This window comes from Oncorhynchus keta, chromosome 8 (genome assembly GCF_023373465.1).
Source record: "Oncorhynchus keta strain PuntledgeMale-10-30-2019 chromosome 8, Oket_V2, whole genome shotgun sequence".
Classification (NCBI taxonomy): Eukaryota; Metazoa; Chordata; class Actinopteri; order Salmoniformes; family Salmonidae; genus Oncorhynchus; species Oncorhynchus keta.
The window spans coordinates 29,062,727-29,071,925 of NC_068428.1; the positions used below are offsets into that span (position 1 = coordinate 29,062,727).

Here is a 9,199-nt window from a genome sequence, read left to right on the forward strand (position 1 = left end):
GTGGAATAGAATGGAGTTTATTCAGAGAGAGAAAAAAGTGGTATAGAATGGGTTATTCAGAGAGAAAGACAGTAGTATAGAATGGAGTTTATTCAGAGGAGGGGAAAGAAAGAAAGTGGTATAGAATGGAGTTTATTCAGAGATAGAAGAAAGTAGTATAGAATGGAGTTTATTCAGAGATAAAGACAGTAGTAATAGAATGGAGTTTATTCAGAGAGAGAAAGAAAGAAGAAAGTGGAAAGAATGGAGTTTATTCAGAGAAAGACAGTGGAATAGAATGGAGTTTATTCAGAGAGAGAAAAGAAAGAAAGAAAGTGGAAAGAATGGAGTTTATTCAGAGAGAAGAAAGAAAGTGGAATAGAATGGAGTTTATTCAGAGAGAGAAAGAAATAAAGAAAGTGGAAAAGAATGGAGTTTATTCAGAGAGAGAGAAAGAAAGTGGAATAGAATGGAGTTTATTCAGAGAGAAAGAAAGAAAGAAAGTGGAATAGAATGGAAAGAGAATGGAGTTTATTCAGAGAGAGAAAGACAGTGGAAAGAATGGAGTTTATTCAGAGAAGAGAAAGAAAGAAAGTGGAAAAAGAATGGAGTTTATTCAGAGAGAGAAAGAAAGAAAAGTGGAATAGAATGGAGTTTATTCAGAGAGAGAAAGAAAGAAAAGAAAGTGGAAAAAGAAATGGAATTATTCAGAGAGAGGAGAAAGAAAGAAAGTGGAATAGAATGGAGTTTATTCAGAGAGAGAAAGAAAGTGGAATAGAATGGAGTTTATTCAGAGAGAGAAAGAAAGAAAGAAAGTGGAAAAGAATGGAGTTTATTCAGAGAGAGAAAGAAAGTGGAAAGTGGAATGGAAAAGAATGGAGTTTATTCAGAGAGAGAAAAGAAAAGAAAGTGGAATAGAATGGAGTTTATTCAGAGAGAGAAAGAAAGAAAGTGGAATAGAATGAATGGAGTTTGGATTCAGAGAGAGAAAGAAAGAAAGAAAGTGGAAAGAATGGAGTTTATTCAGAGAGAGAAAGAAAGAAAGTGGAATAGAATGGAGTTTATTCAGAGAGAAAGAAAGAAAGTGGAAAGAATGGAGTTTATTCAGAGAGAGAAAGAAAGAAAGAAAGTGGAAAAGAATGGAGTTTATTCAGAGAGAGAAAGAAAGAAAGAAAGAATGGAGTTTATTCAGAGAAATAGAAAGTGGAATGGGAGTTTATTCAGAGAGAGAAAGAAAGAAAGTGGAATAGAATGGAGTTTATTCAGAGAGAGAAAGAAAGAAAGAAAGTGGAATAGAATGGAGTTTATTCAGAGAGAGAAAGAAAGAAAGTGGAATAAATTGAGTTTATTCAGAGAGAGAAAGACAGTGGAATAGAATGGAGTTTATTCAGAGAAAAAACAGTGGAATAGAATGGAGTTTATTCAGAGAGAAAGAAGTGGTAGAATGGAGTTTATTCAGAGAGAGAAAGAAAGACAGTGGTATAGAATGGAGTGAGAATAAAGACAGTAGTATAGAATGGAGTTTATTCAGAGAGATAAAGACAGTAGTAAGAATGGAGTTTATTCAGAAAGAAAGTGAATAGAATGGAGTTTATTCAGAGAGAAAGAAAGAAAGTGGAATAGAATGGAGTTTATTCAGAGAGAGAAAGAAAGTGGAATAGAATGGAGTTTATTCAGAGAGAAAAGAAAGTGGTATAGAATGGAGTTTATTCAGAGAGAGAAAGACAGTAGTATAGAATGAAGAGAGTGGAAAAGACAGTGGTATAGAATTTTATTCAGAGAGAAAGAAAAAGAAAGAAAGTGGAATAATAAATGGAGTTTATTCAGAGAGAGAAAGAAAGAAAGAAAGTGGAAAAGAATGGAGTTTATTCAGAGAGAAAGAAAGAAAGAAAGTGGAATAGAATGGAGTTTATTCAGAGAGAAAAATAGTAGTAAAAGAATGGAGTTTATTCAGAGAGAGAAAGAAAGAAAGAAAGTGGAATAGAATGGAGTTTATTCAGAGAGAGAAAGACAGTGGAATAGAATGGAGTTTATTCAGAGAGAGAGAAAGAAAGAGAAGAAAGTGGAAAAGAATGGAGTTTATTCCAGAGAGAAAGAAAGAAAGAAAGAAAGAGAGAAAGAAGAAAGTGGAATAGAATGGAGTTTATTCAGAGAGAAAGAAAGAAAGTGGAATAGAATGGAGTTTATTCAGAGAGAGAAAGAAAGAAAGAAAGTGGAATAGAATGGAGTTTATTCAGAGAGAGAAAGAAAGAAGTGGAATAGAATGGAGTTTATTCAGAGAGAGAAAGAAAGTGGAATAGAAGACAGAGAAAGACAGTGGAATAGAATGGAGTTTATTCAGAGAGAGAAAGACAGTGGAATAGAATGGAGTTTATTCAGAGAGAAAGAAAGTGGAATAGAATGGAGTTTATTCAGAGAGATAAAGACAGAAAGAAAGTGGAAAAGAATGGAGTTTATTCAGAGAGAGAAAGAAAGAAAGAAAGTGGAAAATAATGGAGTTTATTCAGAGAGAGAAAGAAAGAAAGAAAGTGGAAAAGAATGGAGTTTATTCAGAGAGAAGAAAGAAAGTGGAATAGAATGGAGTTTATTCAGAGAGAGAAAGAAAGTGGTATAGAAAGTTTATTCAGAGGAAAAGAATGGAGTTTATTCAGAGAGGGAAAGAAAGACAGTGGTATAGAATGGAGTTTATTCAGAGAGAAAAGAAAGAAAGAAAGTGAGAAAAGAATGGAATGGAGTTTATTCAGAGAGAGAAAGAAAGAAAGAAAGTGGAAAAGAATGGAGTTTATTCAGAGAGAGAAAGAAAGAAAGTGGAATAGAATGGAGTTTATTCAGAGAGAGAAAGAAAGAAAGAAAGTGGAAAAGAATGGAGTTTATTCAGAGAGAGAAAGAAAGAAAGTGGAATAGAATGGGAGTTTATTCAGAGAGAGAAAGAAAGAAAGAAAGTGGAAAAGAATGGAGTTTATTCAGAGAGAAAGAAAGAAAGAAAGGAATAGAATGGAGTTTATTCAGAGAGAGAAAGAAAAAGAAAGAAAGTGGAAAAGAATGGAGTTTATTCAGAGAGAAAGAAAGAAAGAATGGAGTTTATTCAGAGAATAGAATGGAGTTTATTCAGAGAGAGAAACAGAAAGAATGGAGTTTATTCAGAAGTGGAAAAGAATGGAGTTTATTCAGAGAGAGAAAGTAAGAATGGAGAAAGAAAGTATAGAATGGAGTTTATTCAGAGAATAGAATGGAGTTTATTCAGAGAGAGAAAGAAAGAAAGTGGAATAGAATGGAGTTTATTCAGAGAGAGAAAGAAAGAAAGAAAGTGGAAAAGAATGGAGTTTATTCAGAGAGAAAGAAAGAAAGTGGAATAGAATGGAGTTTATTCAGAGAGAGAAAGAAAGAAAGAATAGAATGGAGTTTATTCAGAGAAAGAATGGAGTTTTATTCAGAGAGAGAAAGAAAGAAAGAAAGTGGAATAGAATGGAGTTTATTCAGAGAGAGAAAGAAAGAAAGTGGAATAGAATGGAGTTTATTCAGAGAGAGAAAGAAAGAAAGAAAGTGGAATAGAATGGAGTTTATTCAGAGAGAAAGAAAGAAAGTGGAATAGAATGGAGTTTATTCAGAGAGAAAAGAAAGAAAGAAAGTGGAAAGAATGGAGTTTATTCAGAGAGAGAAAGAAAGAAAGAAAGTGGAAAAGAATGGAGTTTATTCAGAGAGAGAAAGAAAGAAAGAATGGAGTTTATTCAGAGAGAAAAGAAAGAAATAGTGGAATAGAATGGAGTTTATTCAGAGAGAGAAAGAAAGAAAGAAAGTGGAAAAGAATGGAGTTTATTCAGAGAGAGAAAGAAAGAAAGAAAGTGGAATAGAATGGAGTTTATTCAGAGAGAGAAAGAAAGAAAGTGGAATAGAATGGAGTTTATTCAGAGAGAGAAAGACAGTGGAATAGAATGGAGTTTATTCAGAGAGAGAAAGAAAGAAAGAAAGTGGAATAGAATGGAGTTTATTCAGAGAGAGAAAGAAAGTGGAATAGAATGGAGTTTATTCAGAGAGAGAAAGAAAGTGGTATAGAATGGAGTTTATTCAGAGAGAAAGACAGTAGTATAGAATGGAGTTTATTCAGAGAGGAAAGAAAGACAGTGGTATAGAATGGAGTTTATTCAGAGAGATAAAGACAGTAGTATAGAATGGAGTTTATTCAGAGAGATAAAGACAGTAGTATAGAATGGAGTTTATTCAGAGAGAGAAAGAAAGAAAGAAAGTGGAAAATAATGGAGTTTATTCAGAGAGAGAAAGAAAGAAAGTGGAATAGAATGGAGTTTATTCAGAGAGAGAAAGAAAGAAAGAAAGTGGAAAAGAATGGAGTTTATTCAGAGAGGAAAGAAAGAAAGTGGAATAGAATGGAGTTTATTCAGAGAGAAAAGAAAGAAAGAAAGTGGAATAGAATGGAGTTTATTCAGAGAGAAGAAAGAAAGTGGAATAGAATGGAGTTTATTCAGAGAGAAAAAGAAAGAAAGAAAGTGGAATAGAATGGAGTTTATTCAGAGAGAGAAAGAAAGAAAGAAAGTGGAATAGAATGGAGTTTATTCAGAGAGAGAAAGAAAGAAAGTGGAATAGAATGGAGTTTATTCAGAGAGAGAAAGAAAGAAAGAAAGTGGAATAGAATGGAGTTTATTCAGAGAGAAAGAAAGAAAGTGGAATAGAATGGAGTTTATTCAGAGAATGGAAAAGAATTTTATTCAGAGAGAGAAAGAAAGAAAGAAAGTGGAATAGAATGGAGTTTATTCAGAGAGAGAAAGAAAGAAAGAAAGTGGAATAGAATGGAGTTTATTCAGAGAGAGAAAGAAAGAAAGAAAGTGGAATAGAATGGAGTTTATTCAGAGAGAGAAAGAAAGAAAGAAAGTGGAATAGAATGGAGTTTATTCAGAGAGAGAAAGACAGTGGAATAGAATGGAGTTTATTCAGAGAGAGAAAGAAAGTGGTATAGAATGGAGTTTATTCAGAGAGAGAAAGAAAGACAGTGGTATAGAATGGAGTTTATTCAGAGAGAGAAAGAAAGAGTATAGAATGGAGTTTATTCAGAGAGATAAAGACAGAATAGAATGGAGTTTATTCAGAGAGAGAAAGAAAGAAAGAAAGTGGAAAAGAATGGAGTTTATTCAGAGAGAGAAAGAAAGAAAGAAAGTGGAATAGAATGGAGTTTATTCAGAGAGAAAAGAAAGAATAGAATGGAGTTTATTCAGAGATGGTATAGTTTTATTCAGAGAGAGAAAGAAAGTAGTATAGAATGGAGTTTATCCAGAGAAAAGACAGTGGTATAGAATGGAGTTTATTCAGAGAGATAAAGACAGTAAAGAATGGAGTTTATTCAGAGAATAAAGAATGGAATGGAGTTTATTCAGAGAGAGAAAGAAAGAAAGAAAGTGGAAAAGAATGGAGTTTATTCAGAGAGAGAAAGACAGTGGAATAGAATGGAGTTTATTCAGAGAGAGAAAGAAAGAAAGAAAGTGGAAAAGAATGGAGTTTATTCAGAGAGAGAAAGAAAGAAAGTGGAATAGAATGGAGTTTATTCAGAGAGAAAGAAAGTGGAAAGAATGGAGTTTATTCAGAGAGAGAAAGAAAGAAAGAGTGGAATAGAATGGAGTTTATTCAGAGAGAGAAAGAAAGAAAGAAAGTGGAATAGAATGGAGTTTATTCAGAGAGAGAAAGAAAGAAAGTGGAAAGAATGGAGTTTATTCAGAATGGAGTTTATTCAGAGAGAGAAAGAAAGAAAGAAAGTGGAATAGAATGGAGTTTATTCAGAAGAGAAAGAAAGTGGAATAGAATGGAGTTTATTCAGAGAGAGAAAGAAAGTGGTATAGAATGGAGTTTATTCAGAGAGAGAAAGACAGTAGTATAGAATGGAGTTTATTCAGAGAGGGAAAGAAAGACAGTGGTATAGAATGGAGTTTATTCAGAGAGATAAAGACAGTAGTATAGAATGGAGTTTATTCAGAGAGATAAAGACAGTAGTATAGAATGGAGTTTATTCAGAGAGAGAAAGAAAGAAAGAAAGTGGAAAATAATGGAGTTTATTCAGAGAGAGAAAGAAAGAAAGTGGAATAGAATGGAGTTTATTCAGAGAGAGAAAGAAAGAAAGAAAGTGGAAAAGAATGGAGTTTATTCAGAGAGGGAAAGAAAGAAAGAAAGTGGAATAGAATGGAGTTTATTCAGAGAGAGAAAGAAAGAAAGAAAGTGGAAAAGAATGGAGTTTATTCAGAGAGAGAAAGAAAGAAAGTGGAATAGAATGGAGTTTATTCAGAGAGAGAAAGAAAGAAAGAAAGTGGAAAAGAATGGAGTTTATTCAGAGAGAGAAAGAAAGAAAGAAAGTGGAATAGAATGGAGTTTATTCAGAGAGAGAAAGAAAGAAAGAAAGTGGAATAGAATGGATTTATTCAGAGAGAAAGAAAGAAAGTGGAATAGAATGGAGTTTATTCAGAGAGAGAAAGAAAGAAAGAAAGTGGAAAAGAATGGAGTTTATTCAGAGAGAGAAAGAAAGAAAGAAAGAAAGTGGAATAGAATGGAGTTTATTCAGAGAGAGAAAGAAAGAAAGAAAGTGGAATAGAATGGAGTTTATTCAGAGAGAGAAAGAAAGAAAGAAAGTGGAATAGAATGGAGTTTATTCAGAGAGAGAAAGAAAGAAAGTGGAATAGAATGGAGTTTATTCAGAGAGAGAAAGACAGTGGAATAGAATGGAGTTTATTCAGAGAGAGAAAGAAAGAAAGAATGGGAATTCAGAATGGAGTTTATTCAGAGAGATAAAGAAAGAAAGAATGGAGTTTATTCAGAGAGATAAAGACAGTAGTATAGAATGGAGTTTATTCAGAGAGAGAAAGAAAGAAAGAAAGTGGAAAATAATGGAGTTTATTCAGAGAGAGAAAGAAAGAAAGAAAGTGGAATAGAATGGAGTTTATTCAGAGAGAGAAAGAAAGTGGAATAGAATGGAGTTTATTCAGAGAGAGAAAGAAAGTGGTATAGAATGGAGTTTATTCAGAGAGAGAAAGACAGTAGTATAGAATGGAGTTTATCCAGAGAGGGAAAGAAAGACAGTGGTATAGAATGGAGTTATTCAGAGAGATAAAGACAGTAGTATAGAATGGAGTTTATTCAGAGAGATAAAGACAGTAGTATAGAATGGAGTTTATTCAGAGAGAGAAAGAAAGAAAGAAAGTGGAAAAGAATGGAGTTTATTCAGAGAGAGAAAAGACAGTGGAATAGAATGGAGTTTATTCAGAGAGAGAAAGAAAGAAAGAAAGTGGAAAAGAATGGAGTTTATTCAGAGAGAGAAAGAAAGAAAGTGGAATAGAATGGAGTTTATTCAGAGAGAAAAGAAATAAAGAAAGTGGAAAAGAATGGAGTTTATTCAGAGAGAAAGAAAGAAAGAAAGTGGAATAGAATGGAGTTTATTCAGAGAGAGAAAGAAAGAAAGAAAGTGGAATAGAATGGAGTTTATTCAGAGAGAAAGAAAGAAAGTGGAATAGAATGGAGTTTATTCAGAGAGAGAAAGAAAGAAAGAAAGTGGAAAAGAATGGAGTTTATTCAGAGAGAGAAAGAAAGAAAGAAAGTGGAATAGAATGGAGTTTATTCAGAGATAGAAAGAAAGAAAGAAAGTGGAATAGAATGGAGTTTATTCAGAGAGAAAGAAAGAAAGTGGAATAGAATGGAGTTTATTCAGAGAGAGAAAGAAAGAAAGAAAGTGGAAAAGAATGGAGTTTATTCAGAGAGAGAAAGAAAGAAAGAAAGTGGAATAGAATGGAGTTTATTCAGAGAGAGAAAGAAAGAAAGAAAGTGGAAAAGAATGGAGTTTATTCAGAGAGAGAAAGAAAGAAAGTGGAATAGAATTGAGTTTATTCAGAGAGAGAAAGACAGTGGAATAGAATGGAGTTTATTCAGAGAGAGAAAGACAGTGGAATAGAATGGAGTTTATTCAGAGAGAGAAAGAAAGTGGTATAGAATGGAGTTTATTCAGAGAGAGAAAGAAAGACAGTGGTATAGAATGGAGTTTATTCAGAGAGATAAAGACAGTAGTATAGAATGGAGTTTATTCAGAGAGATAAAGACAGTAGTATAGAATGGAGTTTATTCAGAGAGAGAAAGAAAGAAAGAAAGTGGAATAGAATGGAGTTTATTCAGAGAGAGAAAGAAAGTGGAATAGAATGGAGTTTATTCAGAGAGAGAAAGACAGTGGAATAGAATGGAGTTTATTCAGAGAGAGAAAGAAAGTGGTATAGAATGGAGTTTATTCAGAGAGAGAAAGACAGTAGTATAGAATGGAGTTTATTCAGAGAGGGAAAGAAAGACAGTGGTATAGAATGGAGTTTATTCAGAGAGATAAAGACAGTAGTATAGAATGGAGTTTATTCAGAGAGATAAAGACAGTAGTATAGAATGGAGTTTATTCAGAGAGAGAAAGAAAGAAAGAAAGTGGAAAATAATGGAGTTTATTCAGAGAGAGAAAGAAAGAAAGTGGAATAGAATGGAGTTTATTCAGAGAGAGAAAGAAAGAAAGAAAGTGGAAAAGAATGGAGTTTATTCAGAGAGGGAAAGAAAGAAAGTGGAATAGAATGGAGTTTATTCAGAGAGAGAAAGAAAGAAAGAAAGTGGAATAGAATGGAGTTTATTCAGAGAGAAAGAAAGAAAGTGGAATAGAATGGAGTTTATTCAGAGAGAGAAAGAAAGAAAGAAAGTGGAAAAGAATGGAGTTTATTCAGAGAGAGAAAGAAAGAAAGAAAGTGGAATAGAATGGAGTTTATTCAGAGAGAGAAAGAAAGAAAGTGGAATAGAATGGAGTTTATTCAGAGAGAGAAAGAAAGAAAGAAAGTGGAATAGAATGGAGTTTATTCAGAGAGAAAGAAAGAAAGTCGAATAGAATGGAGTTTATTCAGAGAGAGAAAGAAAGAAAGAAAGTGGAAAAGAATGGAGTTTATTCAGAGAGAGAAAGAAAGAAAGAAAGTGGAATAGAATGGAGTTTATTCAGAGAGAGAAAGAAAGAAAGAAAGAAAGAAAGAAATGGGAAAAGAATGGAGTTTATTCAGAGAGAGAAAGAAAGTGGAATAGAATGGAGTTTATTCAGGGAATAGAATGGAGTTTATTCAGAGAGAGAAAGAAAGAAAGAAAGTGGAATAGAATGGAGTTTATTCAGAGAGAGAAAGAAAGAAAGAAAGTGGAAAAGAATGGAGTTTATTCAGAGAGAGAAAGA

The 9,199-nt window shown here is 33.0% G+C and overlaps 1 long non-coding RNA gene across 1 annotated transcript; it reads left to right on the top strand.

Annotated features, from left to right (window-relative positions):
* Positions 1 to 2,294: 2,294 nt before the first annotated feature.
* Positions 2,295 to 3,506, top strand: LOC127931402 (uncharacterized). Its single transcript, XR_008140983.1, has 2 exons — positions 2,295 to 2,348; positions 3,404 to 3,506. It is a non-coding gene; the product is annotated as an uncharacterized LOC127931402 (long non-coding RNA).
* The last annotated feature ends 5,693 nt before the right edge of the window (positions 3,507 to 9,199 follow it).